The following is a 17330-nucleotide window of genomic DNA, read 5'->3' as shown; positions in this document are numbered from 1 at the left end:
AACAGTCTAATAATGTACCTGAAAGAACTAGAAAAGCAAAACAAACCAAACCCAAAATTAGTAAAAGGAAAAAAATAAGAAACAGTAGAACTAAACAAAATACAGACAAAAACAATACAAAGGATCAATAAAACAAAAAGCAGATTCTTCAAAAAGATAAACAAAATTAATACACTGCTAGCTCGACTAACCAAGAAAAGACCAAAATTAGAAATGAAAAAGGAGTCATTATAACTGATACCACAGAAATACAAAAGATCATTACAGACTATTACAACTATACACTAACAAACTGTAAAACCTAGAGAAAAATAGATAAATTCCTGCACACATGCAACCTACCAAAATTGCATCAGGAAGAAATGGAAAACCTGAACAGATCAGTAATGAATAACAAGATTAAATCAGTAATGGAAAGTGTCCCAACAAAGAAACTGGACAGATTCACCACCTCAAAACTGGACAGATTCACTACCACATTCTACCAAACATACAAAGATGATCTAATAGCAATCCTCCTCAAGCCATTTCAAGAAATTGGAAAGGAGAGAATTCTCCCTAATTCATTCTATAAGGCCAACACAATAAAAAAAGAAAACTACAGGCCAATATCCCTGATGAATATAAATGCAAAAATGCTCAACAAAATACTAGCAAACCAAACTCAATAGCACATCAAAAAGATAATACACCATGATCAAATGGAATTTATACCAGTGATGCAAACATGGTTTAACATACGCAAATCAATAAACATGACACATCACATCAACAGAATGAAGGCTAAAAAACATATGATCATCTCAATAGATGCAGAAAAAACATTTAAAAAAATTCAACATCCCTTCTTGACCAAAACTCTCAACAAACTAGGCATAGAAGGAACATACCACAAAATAATCAACGCCATATATGACAAACCCACAACTACAAGAAAACTACAAAACACTAAGGAAAGAAATTGAAGGCGGCCAGGTGCACTGGTTCACGCCTGTAATCCCAGCACTTTAGGAGGTCGTGGGAGGATCGCTTGACTCAAGGAGTTTGAGACCAGCCTAAGCAACATAGTGAGAACTCATCTCTAGGAAAATTTTAAATTTTTATTAAAAAATTTTAAAGAAAGAAATTGAAGAGGACACCAAACAAATGAAGACATCTCCTGCTCATGGATTGGAAGAATTAATTCTGTTAAAATACTGCCCAAGGCAATCTACATATTCAATTCAACCCCTATCAAAATACCAATGTCATTTTCACAAAAATAGAAAAAAAATACTAAAATTTTTATGGAACCACAAAAGAGCCAGAATAACCAAAAAAAATTTAGGAAAAAAAGAACAAAGCTGGAAGCATCATACTACCTTACTTCAAAATATATTACAAGGCTATAGTAACCAAACAGTATGGTATTGGTATTGACCAATGGAACAGAATACAGAACCCAGAAATAAATTCTCATGTTTACTGCCAACTGATTTTCAACAAAAGCGTCAAGAGCATACTCTGGGGAAAGGGCATCCTCTTCAATAAATGGATATCCATATGCAGAAGAGTGAAACCAAACCACTATCTATCTGTCACCACTACAAAATCAACTCCAAATGGACTAAAGACTTAAACATAAGACCCAAAACTATAAAACTACTAGAGAAAAACATAGGAAAAACACTTCAGGACATTGGCCTAGGGAAGATTTTATAGCTAAGACGTCAAAAGCACAGACACCTAAAATAAAAATAGACAAATAGAATTATATTAAACTGAAAAGCTTCACAGCAAAGGAAGCAATCAACAGAATGAAGAGAAAACTTACAGAATAAGAGAAAATATTTGCAAACTATTCATCCAACAAGGGACTGATATCCAGAATATACACAAGGAACTCAAACACCTCAACAATTTTAAAAAATCACATTGAAAAGTGGGCAAATGACACGAATAGACAATTCTCAAGAGAAGACATACAAATGGCCAACTGGTATATGAAAGAATGTTGAATATCACTAATCACCAGGGAAATGCAAATGAAAAACCACAATGAGATGTTATCTTACCCCAGTTAGAATGGCTGTTACTACAGACAAAAAGAGATCCTGTGGAGATGAGGAGGTAGACAAAAGGCAACTCTTCTACACTGTTGGTGGGAATGTAAATTAGTACAACCACTGTGGAAAACAGTGTAGAGATTTCTCAAAAAACTAAAAATAGAACTACTATATGATCCAGCAATTCCACTGCTAGGTATCTATCCAAAGGAAAAGAAATCAGTATATCAAAGGGATGCTTGCACTCACCTGTTTATCAGAGCACTATTCACAAAAGCAAAGGTATGGAGTCAACCTAAGTGTACACCAACAGAAGAATGCATAAAGAAGATAATACATATGTACATGGTGGAATACTTTCAGCCATAAAAAAAGAATGAAATCGCAGCCTGGGCACCATTGTGAGACCTCATCTCTACAAAAAAATACATATATATATTTTAAAATTACCAAAACATGGTAGCATGCACCTGTAGTTCTGACTACTCTGGAAGCTGAGGTGGAAGGATCACTTGAGCCTAGGAGGCAGAGGTTGCTGAGAGCCTTGATTGCACCACTGCGCTGCAGCCTGGGCAACAGAGCTGGAGTCATGTCTCAAAAAAAGAAAAAAAGAAAAAAATGAAATGAAATCACGTCATTTGCAGCAACATGGATGGAGCTGGAGGATATTATGTTAAGTGAAATAATCCAGGCACAGAAAGACAAATATGGCATGTTCTCACTCATATATGGGAGCTAAAAAAGTTGATCTCACACAGGTAGAGAGTTAAATGATGATGACCAAAGGCTGGGAAGGGTGAGTGGGTGTGAGCAGGGGATGAAGAAATGTAGGTTATCAGGTACAAACATACAATTAGATAAAAAATGTAAGTTATATTGTTCAACAGTGGAGTAAAGTGACTCTAATTAACAACAATATATCGTATATTTTAAAATAGTAATAAGAGAGGACTTGAAATTGTTCCCAACACATAGAAATAATAAATACTTGCCCGGGCGCAGTGGTTCACACCTGTAATCCCAGCACTTTGGGAGGCCAAGGCAGGCAGATCACTTTAGGTCAGGAGTTCAAAACCAGCCTGGCCAACATGGGGAAACCCCATCTCTACAAAAAATACAAAAATTAGCCAGGCGTGGTGGTGGCACACGCCTGTAATCCCAGCTACTCGGGTGGCTGAGACACGAGACTCACTTGAACCTGGGAGGCACCACTGCATCTTGTCGCCTGGGCGACACAGTAAGACTGCCTCAAAAAACAAAAATTTAAAAAAAGAAATGATAAATACTCAAAGCAATGAATACCTCAGATACCCTGACCTCGTTATTACACATTCTATGATTGTAACAAAATATCAATGTACTTCATAAATATGTAAAAAACTGAGTCAATTTTTAAAACTGCAGTTATATTACTTCAATTAATACATAAATGAGTGACAGAAGGGATGGAAGCTTTCATTGAAAACATAAGCAATAACAATTCAGATGTTATTTATTTGTTTTTTTTTTTTTTTTTTTTTTGAGGCGGAGTCTCGCTCTGTCGCCCAGGCTGGAGTGCAGTGGCCGGATCTCGGCTCACTGCAAGCTCTGCCTCCCGGATTTACGCCATTCTCCTGCCTCAGCCTCCTGAGTAGCTGGGACTACAGGCGCCCGCCACCTCGCCCGGCTAGTTTTTTTGTATTTTTTAGTAGAGACGGGGTTTCACTGTGTTAGCCAGGATGGTCTCGATCTCCTGAACTCGTGATCCGCCCGTCTCGGCCTCCCAAAGTGCTGGGATTACAGGCTTGAGCCACCGCGCCCGGCCCTCAGATGTTATTTATATAGTAGTGTATATTTCTAAGTTATTGAAAACATTTTGATAAATAACATAAATCAGAAACTCCTTCTAATAGCCATGCATTACATCGGTTAACAATTTATTATGGTTTAAAAGCTTTAACCCAGCTCATGTCTGAATTTTATTTTCACAAATTCTGAATTAATATGATCCAGATCAATGAAGTTTTGCTTCTCTGTAGGCACTAGAGTACACTGGCTCTGGACTCACTCTGTCTGGAGTCAATCACAGCCTCACCACTTAGTAGCAATTTGGGCCAGTAACCTAGTCCCTTTCTTCCTGAGTTTCCTCATCTGAAAATAATGATAATACTTATCTTATAGGATTTTTGCAAAAATTAAGAATTGGCACATAAAACACTTCACATATTGGCTGGCACAAAATATGTACTTGGTATGTTACTTGTTATTTTTTAGTATAATTGCTAGATAAAATATGGAGATTGACAGTCTATTCCCTTTTGAAAATGTAGACTTGCTAGTGTTTGTACATAGTTTTTGTTGTTGTTGTTGTTGTTGTTGTTTTTTGAGACAGAGTTTTGCTCTTTTTTGCCCAGGCTGGAGTGCAATGGTGCCACCTCAGCTCACTTGCAATCTCTGTCTCCCGGGTTCAAGCAATTCCCCTGCCTCAACCTCCCAAGTAGCTGGAATTACAGGCACACGCCACCACGCCAGGTTTATTTTGTATTTTTAGCAGAGGTGGAATTTTACCATGTTGGCCAGGATAGTCTTGATCTCCTGACCTGCGGTAATCCACCCGCCTCAGCCTCCCAAAATGCTGGGATTACAGGCATGAGCCACTGCACCAAGCCTGTACATTGTATTTTTCTCTGAGGAAATAATATCTTTTTTTTTTTTTTTTTTTTGAGACGGAGTCTTGCTCTGTTGCCAGGCTGGAGTGCAGCAGCACGATCTCTGCTCACTGCAACCTCTGCCTCCTGGTTTCAAGTGATTCTCCTGCCTCAGCCTCCCAAGTAGCTGGGACTACAGGAGAACACCACCATGCCAGGCTAATTTTTGTATTTTTAGTAGAGACGGGGTTTCACCATGTTAGCCAGGATGGTCTCGATCTCCTGACCACCTGATCTGCCTGCCTCAGCCTCCCAAAGTGCTGGGATTACAGGCGTGAGCCACTGTGCCCAGTCCTAATATTTCACAAGTATTTCAAAAATACACACCAATCATCACAAGTAAATTGGTGGAAAGAAAATATGTATGTCTTGGACTATTTTCATAGAGTTACATCATCAGAGCAAAACTTTTAGCACTGAACAAAGTCAGCTTTAATATATGACTTTATGTTAAAAGTCATAGTATATGACTTTTTCTATTTTTAAAATTCAATGTTTGTCTATGAAGCTTTTAAGCAAAAGAGTATAAAAAGTCTTTGATGTTTTATTTTAGAAACTGTAAGAATAAATGAAAAATGTTACTTAACCTTCAGCGTGTTTTAATTTTAATAATAACATTCATTTTGCAGTTTTCAAAGTAATTGCAAAATGCTTTCTTTCATGAATTCCTCATGATAGCCTTACAAGATATATAAAGCTCTTACAAATAATGTAGCATCAATTTAACAGTAACCAACCACACCCATTAAAGCTGTAAACAACCCCATTTGTTTCTTACCCCAAAGAACTGAGAAAGAACTGCTGGTGGTTGGGGAGCTAAGAAGAGAAGGCTTGCAGCTACTCCTAACCACCTGTGCTGTTCAAATTCTAACTAAACTACCATTACCTCCTCCTTAATTTCCTCTGTTTAAAAAGTAATAGGGGCCAGGTGCAGTGGTTCATGCCTGTAATCCCAGAACTTTGGAAAGTCTAGGTAGGAGGATAGCCTGAGTCCAGGAGTTCAAGACCAGCCTGGGCAACACGGAGAAACCGCATCTCTGCAAAAAAAAAAACTACAAAAAATTAGCATGATGTAGTGGCATGCACCTGTGGTCCCAGCTACTCAGGAAGCTGAGGTGGGAGGATCACCTGAGCCCAGGAGGTCAAGACTGCAGTGAGCCAAGATGACGCCATTGCACTCCAACCTGGGCAGCAGAGAGAGACACTGTCAAAAAAAAAAAAAAAAAAAAGACGACTATGTGCATGCTTAGGGGTCACACACCCCACATAAGTAAGGTTTATGAAGACCAGGCATTGGAAGGAAGTCAAATCCAAGTCCTTAAAGGATACTCATTTTTTTTCTAAAACATTTATATTTTTAAGAAATAGGTCTTAGACAAGGTAGCACGAGGGGTGAAAAAACATAATAAAGGCTCTGATATTACTGCCCCAGCATAAGGACATCAAATCAAAGACTTGGCCCCAAACACTGAGCCTATCGTGGAAACATAATTATTCACTCTGGTAAGTACTGATGAAAATTCCTCACTCTACAGGCACAGCTCTCCCCTTCTTCACATCTCTAAACTGAAGCAGGTTTGAACACCTAGCAAGTTCCTAACAGCCCTCCTATCTCATTTCTGCACGGTTTTAAACATTATTAAGAACCAGAGAAATTACGTGAATGAAAGTTCTCAACAAAATTCCTACATTTATTGTTCCTCTTCTTGCTCCTGAATTTACCTTCCTTGAATGATGGCATGTTTACAGCAACTCCCAGTGTTTACATTACAACTCCCAATGTTTACACTCCTTTTGTTTACATCAGGTCTCAATAATAAGGACAACTTTCTTATAGAGTGAACCTCAGCCCCCCATCACCATGATTCTCCCATCCCTACAAATGAGGAAAATGAGAAAAATGTTTAAATAACATGATGTTTAAAACCATGCGGAAATGAGATGGGAGGGCTGTTAGGAACTTGCTGGGTGTTCAAACGTGCTTCAGTTCAGAGATGTGAAGAAGGGGAGAGCTGTGCCTGTAGAGTGAGGAATTTTCATCAGCGCTCACCAGAGTGAATAATTATGTTTCCACAATAGGCTCAGTGCTTGAGGCCAAGTCTAGGAAAACTAGATCACTTTTTCTGTATCCTAGAAGGCTGAACATTGTCTCAAATGGTCTAGGTGGCCTGACCTGGACCTGGGCAAGCTCTGGTCTACAGAATCCCTGGGGTGACCCAGGGCAGAAGTTACAATCTAATGAGACTCAGGCTGTATTTAGCCTTCAGACAGGTCTCCTTTCTGGTGGACAGTATTAAATATTTTAATTAATTATCACTTTTTTAAATTGGGAAATATTATATAAGAATTGGATTTAGGGGTTTTTTTAAAAATTAGATGATCCTTGGCCAGGAATAGCAGCTCATGCCTGTAACCCCAGCCCTTTGGGAGGCCAAGGCAGGAAGATCACTTTAGGCCAGGAGTTCAGTACCAGCCTGGCCAAATAGCAAGACCCCATCTCTACCAAAAAAATATGTATATATTTTTATTTTTTTAACTGAGAAGATCCAGTGACCTGGGCCCACAATTCCACATGGCAGCACTGGGCCCAGGGATGGTGCAGTCTTTGGATGAAGCTTTGAGTGTTCTCCTCCAGGTCCTGCAGGCTCCTCCTGTGTAGCTCCTTTCTTTGTTTTATCAGCCTAGTACATATAGGGCATTTGAGTCAAGGACTCTATGTAGTAGATGAGTTTGAGCTAGAGGCCACTGATCTTAGATCTAGGGACTCCTGATCTAAGTCTGAGTTAGGGACGCAAGATCTAGAGCATGAGTTCAAGATTTCTGCTGTGGAGTGTGAGTTAGAGACCTCTAATCCAGAGTTCTGTAGTTTGGGAACCAGGCCATGTTTTTGGAATATATTCAAATCCCTACCATGATCTTCCTGGAGATTTTTTAAACCAATAATGACTTATCTCCAAGGGCAGCTTCATTTGAAACTATCTTCTCAGAGCTGGACCATCAACAAATGGGCAAATCACTGATGTTTGAGTGTTTACTTTGCGCCAGGCCCTGGACTCATGTTTTACAATTATTTTCACAATAACTCTGTGAAGTTAATACTATTCTTTATTCTTGTTTCAGAAAGGAGAGGTAACTTGTTCTAGATCACATACTTAGTAAATGGCATAATCAGGATTCGAACCCAGGTGAATTGCTTCCAACGCCTAATGCTCTTAAAGAGAATAGTGTACCGCCTCTCTTTCCACAGAAGAGGACCTTATTACAAAGCAACCAGTGGTTGTAGAGCACTTACTATGTGCCAGACACTCTCTAGTAACAAAGGTTAATGTATTAGTCCTCCTAACAACCATATAAGGAGGATTCTGATTATTCTCATTTTGCAAATGAGGAAACTAAGGCACATGGAAGGGAAATACCTTACTAAGTGTGGCAGAGCTAGGATTTGGATCCAGGAAGTCTGGTGCTAGAATCTATGGCCTAAACCACTGCTCCATGAGTACCCTGGAGCTCTGTTAGTGAAATATATTAATAGTACGCCCAAGCTTTCATTCAGTCAGTCTTTTAATAAGTATTTTTAGGTACTTACCATAATGTCATCTCTGTGCTAGGTGCTACAGTTTATGAAAAGACATTGACCTCCAGATAGGAGAACATGCACACTTGAAACAGTTGAATATTAATGTAAAGCAGTGGGCCCAAAACAAATAGGGTGTGTTTTTTTGTTTGTTTGTTTGTTTGAGATGGAGTCTCTCTCTGTTTCCAGGCTGGAGTGCAGTGGCGTGGTATCGGCTCACTTCAACCTCCACCTCCTAGATTCAAGCAATTCTCCTGCCTCAGCCTCCCGAGTAGCTGGGACTATAGGCACACACCACCACGCCTGGCTAATTTTTGTATTTTTAGTAGAGACGGGGTTTCACCATGTTAGCCAGGATGGTCTCTATCTCTTGACCTCGTGATCTACCTGCCTCGGCCTCCCAAAGTGCTGGGATTACAGGCATGAGCCACCGAGCCCAGCCCCATGATCTTTACATAAGCTTATGTTCAAATGTGTTTATTAGCACCGATGTACAATATTTGTTCTCCCGTTCTAACTTTTCTGGATTTCTCAGTTTGTAATTCCTCCTGAAACTTTTATGTGTGTGTGTGTGTTTCTTGCATTAACATTTCTACTATGGTAAGACTCAAGACAATATCCTTACTTTATTGAGAATACAAGAAGATGTGGATTAGACCAGAAAAGCAGAACTTATTCCAATGATGCAAAATTTTTCTGACATCACCAGAGACGAGGTATTTCTTGGGAACACATTCTGCACCTAAACAGGAGCCTCTTTAAGCATCAGTTTTATCCTATTATAGCTATCTTCTTGGTGATTATTTTAACATGTTATATAATTCTGCTTTTAAGAACTGTGTTCTGACACAACAGAATGAAAGGGGGATGATTTCATTATTGTTATCAGTTTAAATGAATGACGTGTGTAAAAGCCCTTTATGTTGTGGCCCCAGACCAATGTTTGTATAGTTACTTTTTTTTTTTTTTTTTTTAGACAGAGTATTGCTCTGTGGCCCAGGCTGGGGTGCAGTTGCCCCATCTTGGCTCACTGCAACCTCCGTCTCCCGGGTTCAAGCAATTCTCATATCTCAGCCTCCAGAGTAAGTGGGATTACAGGAGGGCACCACCACTCCAGGCTAATTTTATATTTTTAGTAGAGATGGGGTTTCACCATGCTGGCCAGGCTGGTCTCGAACTCCTGACCTCAAGTGATCCTCCCACCACGGTCTCCCAAAGTGCTGGGATTACAGGCGTGAGTCACCATGCCCAGCCTATATTTGTGTAGTTATTTTATCCAGTTTTGTAATTCATTTTATTCCCTCTGGTGTCGTCTGTCTCTTTTGCTATTATCATTGTGTCCTTGCTACTTCTAACCCAGTGGATCTCCAAGCCTCCACCAAAAGACTTGGCACTGGACATGAGATGCTCTTAGATTGTGTACACAGACACAGAATTAAACAATGGATCACTTAAACAGAAGAGTATGCCCTTTTCAACTTCATTTAAGCCACCCCATCAGTTTGGAGTTAATATGTCTTTAACACCCCTCTAATGGCTAATTTTTCTCCTTTTTTTTTTTTTTTTTTAAGACAGAGGCTCACTATTGCCCAGGCTGGAGTGCAGTGGTGTGATCATGGCTTACTCAAGAAGTTGCAGCTTCAAACTCCTGGGCTTACGCGATCCTCCCACCTCAGCCCCCACATAGCTGGGCCTTATAAGCACGTGCCACCATGCTCAGCTAATTTTTAAACTTTTTGTAGAGACAGAGTCTCATTATAGCCCAGTTTCATCTCAAACTCCTGGCCTCAAGTGATCTGCCCACCTCAGCCTCCTGAAGTGATGGAAATTACAGACATGAGCCACCATGCCCAGCCTAATTTTCCTTGGCCAGCCCTGTGGCTCAGTCTTTGGCAAATAACATTATCTAGCTAGAATGTAATAAGTTTTCTTTTCATTGTATTTATTTGTATGACAGCTTTCTACTTAAGATAAATGATTCTGGTGTTATGGTTATATGAGTGATACAAATTCTTTTTGAAATAAATTTTTTGCTTAAAATTAAAATTAAAAGAAAAATTTAAGGATATGATGAAAATTGTGAAAGTGTACTCAGACAACTAAAGTTTGGGAAGCACCACCCCAGTTCAGTGAGCAGTTGGTTGAGAGAGTTGTTAAGGGAAGGTGGCTCCATGCCTTTCTTATGGAAAAAGTAGATGGACTTTCTGAGAACTTTTTCTGGTAAACTGAGGTTATTTCTACTGTTCTGTTATTGCAAAAGTAATTGCTTTGCCATTGAAAGCAACGGCAAACACCATAATTATTTTTGCACCAACCTAATATATTTTTGAAGTTGCTGGCAGTCTGCTTTCTAGTAAAGTTGAACAAAAATCTCTTTCACCTCTATTGGTTTAGCCTTTTTTTTTTTTTTTTACTAACCAGATAGATATTTTTTAATGAGCATGTCAGAGTCCCACTCCGCCCTGCCACATGCAGTTTGGGGTAGTATTCCCATGTGTAACTGAATCTTCCATTGCTTCGTCAGTGTTCTACCTGCCAGCCTCTTCTGTGTGACAGCCCTTCAGATATATCCAGATGGTGCCTGTTCCTCACATATTATTTTGCACAGAGTTGAAGGACACCGTCAGGGTCTCCAGACCCCTCATTATCCTGAGCACTTTCTTTTGAATGTACTCCAGCTTGTTATTGAATGTCTCTAATTTCACCTGTAAATTGAACACAGTTTACTTATCCATTTGACAGATATTAATTGAACATCTGTCTGCTAGGCAATACTCTAGGTATAGAGATATGGCACTGAACAAAGCATGAATATCCTTGCCCTCGCAGAGCTTTCATCCTGGAAGGCAGATATTAAATAACATAATTAGGTAAATAGTGTATTCTGGTTATTATTATTTGGATAGTGATTAATGCTAAAGCAAGGAATATACTAATGAGATGGTCTGCTCAATACAGAATTTAGTGAGCCTCCTGTCTTTGGAGGTAGTCTTTTTCCAGATAGCCAAAGATCACATTAGATTAACTCTTGGCTTATCATTAGTTTGCAGTCAGCTACAGACCACAGGATTTCCCCTTCTCCCTTAAGTGAAAATATATTAAATCAGAGTTCTGTCACTCCGTGTTTTGAACTTAGACTTTATCCCTGTTAGATATTTTTGTTTGGGGACCTTTGTACCACCAAACCAAGAGCTCTTCAAATCTTCACGCTCTTAGCCAATGTATATACCACCACTTCTTTGCTATATAATTGACTCTAAGACACTGTTGATTATAAAACACACTATTATTTGATGTACCATTAAGAAAGAAAGATGCACCAATTAAACTATAACTATCAGTAATTTTAGTTTTTACCCATGGCAAAAGCTATTTTAGACATTTTAAACATAAGTATTTCATTATATATCTCTCTTACATACATAAGAAAAGGAAATTAAATGAAATGAAGATATTTCTAAAAGTTCCTCACACTTAAGATCTGACTCTTGTGAATCACTTTTACAACTTAGAGCCCTCATTTCCCCATTTTTCCACATAACCTTCCTATGAGCAGTCAAGAGAATTGGTAATGCCGCATTTCTTAAGCAAGTGCTAGGGTTTTCTTCCACGTAGCTGACACCCAGTCTGCCAAGTTTGAGACTGGGGCTTTCCTCATATTGCCAGAGGTTACCAATGGAAAGTTTTCAAGCAGCCACCAGGACTCATATTCTTTTCTTAAGTGATCCTTGAACAGTTTGTTGACTGAAACCTCAAGCACTCTGGGTTGTCCAGCCATGCCACATGGAAAAACAACCAACTTTGTGCAGGTAATGATAAGCACATAACAATCACCACCTGGCCCACAGCACTGAAAGATCCCGGGAGGATTTCCAAGGCTTGTTATTGGGTTCAATTGTATAATTTATAAAGACACCTTCACACAAATGAAATGCTCACCTCTACTCATATTTGTAATCAACCACAACCTATGGATTTTTGTGTTTCACTTTAGTCATGTAAATATTATTTTTTGAATAAGCCTTAAAATTCCTTACACCGTCATTAATTTTTAGGTTTTCATTTTGCAAACTACGTTGCTGGATAATGAAGTAAAACTGCTGGGAAAGTATCAAAGTTCTTTATTTTTCTTGCATTATTTTTGAGAAAGAAAGCATATGCCCTTTTAACCAATAAAATAGATGCCATTGTACTTTTTAAAAATTGTTGATTTAAACATAAGAAATAAACCTATAAAACTTCTAGAAAAAAAAACAGAAGGAAAGCTTCATGACCCTGCACTTGGCAATGATTTCTTCCTTTTTGTTGTTGTTGTTGTTGTTGTTGTTGTTGTTTTGAGATGGAGTTTCACTCTTATCGCCCAGGCTGGAATGCAGTGACACGATGGCTCACTGCAACCTCTGCCTCCAGGGTTCAAGCAATCCTCCTGCCTCAGCCTCCCAAGTAGCTGAGATTACAGGCATCCGCCACCATGCCTGGCTAATTTTTGTATTTTTAGTAGAAATGGGGTTTCACCATGTTGGCCAGGCTGGTCTCAAACTCCTGACCTCAGGTGATCCACCTGCTTCAGCCAGGTGATCCACCCGCTTTGGCCACTGAAAGTGCTGGGATTACAGGCGTGAGCCACTCTGCCTGGCCTGACAATGATTTATTGGATATGACACCAAAGCACAGGCACCAAAAGTAAAAATAGATAAATGGGACTATATCAAACTTAAAAGCTTTGGTGCATCAAAGGACACAGTCAACAGAGTGAAAAGTCAATATGTGGAATGGGAGAAAATAATTTCAAATCATACATCTGATAAGGGGTTAATGTCCAGAACATATAAATAACTCCTACAACTCAACAACAAAGAAACAACCCAGTTTTTAAATGAGCAAAGGGTTTGAACAGACATTTCTCCAAATGGCCAAGAAGATGTGAAAACATTCTCAATATCACTAATAATTAGGGGAATACAAATCAAAACCACAATAAATTATCACCTTATGCCTGTTAGAATAGCTACTATCATCAAAAAAAAAAAGCGTTAGTGAGAATGCGGAGAATTAGAGCCCTTGTGCACTGTTGGTGGGAATGTAAAATAGTTCAGCCAGTATAGGAAACAATATGGAGTTTTCTCAAAAAATTATAAACAGAATTACTATATGATCCAGCAATCCCACTTCTGGGCATATATTTAAAATAATCAAAAGCAGGATCTCAAAGATATATTTACACACCCATGTTAACAACATTATTCACAATAGTCAAGAGGTGAAAAAAACCCACACGTTCATGACAGATGGATAAACAAAATGTGGTATATATATTCAATGGAATATTATTCAATCTTAAAAAGCAAGGAAATCTTGTAACATGCTACAGCATGGATGAACCTTGAGGACATTACACTAAGTGAAATGAGCCAGTCACAAAAAGGCCTACAGTGCTGTAAAGATACAAGGAGGATTCCCAAGCCAAGGCACATCCCTTATTCTTAGAGTGAATTTTACAATTTACGAAGACACACTTTCACAAAAATGAAGTGCTCACCTCTACTCATATTTTTTAAGTTATCAACCACAATCTATGGACTTTTGTGTCCATATGATTTTGCGTCAATATGATTCCTCTTATATGAGGTGTCTAACGCAGTCAAATTCATAGCAAAAGAAAGTGGAATGATGGTTACCAGGGTCTGAGGACAGGAAGTAATGGAGAGTTGTTTAATGGGTATAGGGTTTTATTTTTTCAAGCTGAAAAAGTTCTGGAGATTTGTTTCACAATAATGCATGTATACTTAACACTACTGAACTGTACACTAAAAAATGGTTAAAATGACAAAATTTTGTTTTTACTACAATTTTTATACCTGTTAACATATATTATGTATCTTTTTATTATAGTAAAACATACATGACATGAAATTCACCATTTTAACTATCAGTAAGTGTACAGTTTAGTGACGTTACATACATTCACTTTGTTGTGCAGCCATTACTACAATCCGACTCCAAATGACATTTAATTGGGTGGTGAAGGGGTTACTATGGAACTAAAATAATGATATAAAATTAATTACTAACTGCTGAGTATCTGGTAAAAATACAGAACAATTGAAATACTTTCAAATAATCAATATGTAGTAGCATCTTAAGTGCCTCTTTGAACTGCGTAAGTGCCTTTTTTGTGTGGGCTTTTGCAGTTCTTCACTATCTGGGATGACGGTAAGATTGCGAAGAACAGAGTGTTGACCTGCCTAAATTTCCCTGAAGTCTAACCCAAAAGTAACCCAAAGCTCCGGGAGGGTGGACTTTTCCTAACCCTGAGTTCTTGATTTCTGGAGTTTCCTTCCAACCAGTGATGCCAAGGTAGATGAGGTGAGGCAACATGAGGCATATGCCCTGACAGTGACTTCAATCAAGTCAGCAAGAGCAGCAAGACCAGCAGTATGCAGAAGTTCTCCCAAGCCCACAAGCTCGTGTGAACTTTTCTGAATAAAAGCCACATTCTTCTCCTTCATTAAATCATTATTAGTGGTACAGCCTTCTCCCAAATTTCTTTCCGGATTTCATTCAAAGATGGAGCTAATTAATTCCCATGTAGTTCCACCTCTCAGTATTTTTTCTTCATTTGCAACATGGCTTTTTCTCATTGTAATATCATTAAAATGAGGAACATGCAGTGGAGCCTTATGCTAGAGACTCCTGAAGTGAATATGACCTTTAACTCTATTTGGATTCTCACTATGTTCTTAACCATCCCCACTTCCATGATGAAAAGAATTTTTACAAATTCCACGTCACTGCCTATGTTTTTCTCTGTTCTGTCTCTCTTCTCCAAAGCCTAGATAATGTGAAAGATTGTTCCTGAAATTGCTAGCCTAACTTTTTTTATTTCCACTAGCTAATCTCAATTGCTTGCCTCTTTTTATGCAATAACTTCATTTCTTAATTCCCCTTATGAGCAGTATTTCCAATTTAACATAGTGACCTAAGGAACATGCTAGACACAGAAAGGCATGAATACGATAGGTTCCTTACCTTAAGAAATTCTCAGTCTAACAACCAAGACACATAAACAAATAACTATAATACAATCTGATAAGGGCACTAGTAGAAGGACATGCAGCTCAGAGGAAGGAATAATTAACTCAGGCTGGGAGAACAGGGAAGGAAATGAAGTTCTGGTGGCATGAAACAGAGTGGCAGGTTCAGAAATTCCAAGTCCTTCCAGCATCCCAAAGCAAGACATGTAAGAGAAAGACTAACATGAGTGGAGGCTGAATCAAGAGGCAGAGGCCAGACTATGAAGATTCTTTTGTATCACGCTAAGGCATTTCCACTTCCTGCAGTAAATAATTTTCTTTAAATTTTTTAAGGATTAGTATATAGTTCTAAAAATAAGTTTAGGTTATGTTTCATTCCTTAGTCTTAAGAGTTGCTTCCATTTTGTTACAGTTTTTCAGTTCCTTTGTTTAGAAATCAGAGTTGATAGTCAAAATACTAAAGAGTAAAATCAAATGAATCACAGAATTGCCACACCAACAAGCAGAGCTGGGCTGTTTACAAGGAAGTCCAGCTGTTTCTTCAAAGTCCAGGATCATTCTCTTTGTTTTCATTCCTATTCAAAATGATGAAGAAAATATATTGTAAGTAAAATATTAATTTAAATCCAAAAGAGGCTGAAAATTGGAGGAAGTGGACCCTTCCTGGTTTATATAACTTTTCTGTTGAGCGCTTATTTTAGTTTTCGAAGTTGGCATGAATACCCACTGATGGTGGATTTGTTTCATCTCATGGATACTAATGTAAGGGGAGGAGGGGATTTCCTCTGGCCCTTCCTCCTCATCTGCTTCTTAGCCTCCTTCCTGTGCTCAGGCAATCAGCAGCAGTTCTTCGCTGGACACCACTCACCACACTGACAGAGGTCAACAGCCCACTAGGCCCATATCTAGAATTAATTTCATATGTCTTGTTACTTAAGAGCTAATCAAAATGCAAGTCTATTTCTGGATATTACTTCTTGATTGTTTTTCATACAATGAGAAATACTGTAACAAATAAAGTTGTTATTTAAATTAATACTGCTGGAACATTAAGAACATTTTCCCAGATAGCACACTCTTTTCCTTTTACTATTCTAAAGTCTGTACAGATAGTGCTATTCTATAGTTTCTACAGATTTGCTCTCCTTCAAGGAATGGTTTAATTGCAAATCAATTTTTCATCCAAATTTCCACTACGCTTAGAATTTTTATTTATCAAAGAGAACTACTGGATATTTTTACTTTTTCATTCACCTTTACTCAAGCATTTACATGAGTGCCATGAGAAATTATATGTTTAGCTTCCCAGATAAACTTAAAACACAGTGCTTTGAAAGAGTAATTAGAAATAAGAAAGCACTTGACAAGTGCTGCTTAATAAATGCCATTTCTCCCATTTTAAATTATTAGATTATTATGGATTTTATTTTTAAGAGATTATGCATCTTGGCTGGGAGCGGTGGCTCACACCTATAATCCCAACACTTTGGGAAGCCAAGGCAGGAGGCTTGCTTGAGCTCAGGAGTTTGAGATCAGCCTGGGCAACATGGTAAAACCTCGCCTCTACAAAAAATACAAAACTTAGCCAGGTGTGGTGGCACGCACCTATAGTTCCAGCTACGTGGAAGGATTGCGTGAGCCCAGGAGGTGGAGGCTACAGTGAGCTACGATCGTGTCACTACACTCCAGCCTGGGGGACAGAGTGAGACCCTCTCTCAAAAAAGAAATAAAGAAATGATGCATCTCATCTTGTTCAGTCATAAAAATGGCTGGCTCTTCAAATTATTGTATCTCCTATGTATGTCTTCAATATCTACTAATGGAAATAAAGTCACTCAAATGAAATCCTAAAAAATGAAACTGCCTTAATTGAAAAAACTCATTGTATTTCTGCTTTAGACATAGTGGTGATATTATGTATCTACTAATTTTTAAGGTCACTTTTCCTTTTTTCTGAAATGACTTTAAAAACGTAGAAATACATGTTAAT

General features: G+C 38.4%; 1 protein-coding gene across 2 annotated transcripts in view; it reads left to right on the top strand.

Annotated features, from left to right (window-relative positions):
• RFTN2 (raftlin family member 2) overlaps positions 1–17330 on the top strand; it is a 94424-nt gene that overhangs the window by 12222 nt on the left and 64872 nt on the right. The gene's annotated exons all lie outside the window — the stretch shown is intronic.

Source organism: Theropithecus gelada, chromosome 12, assembly GCF_003255815.1.
Source record: "Theropithecus gelada isolate Dixy chromosome 12, Tgel_1.0, whole genome shotgun sequence".
NCBI classification, from domain to species: Eukaryota; Metazoa; Chordata; class Mammalia; order Primates; family Cercopithecidae; genus Theropithecus; species Theropithecus gelada.
Note: the sequence above shows the minus strand (reverse complement) of the source record. Positions and strands in the feature narration are given on the sequence as shown.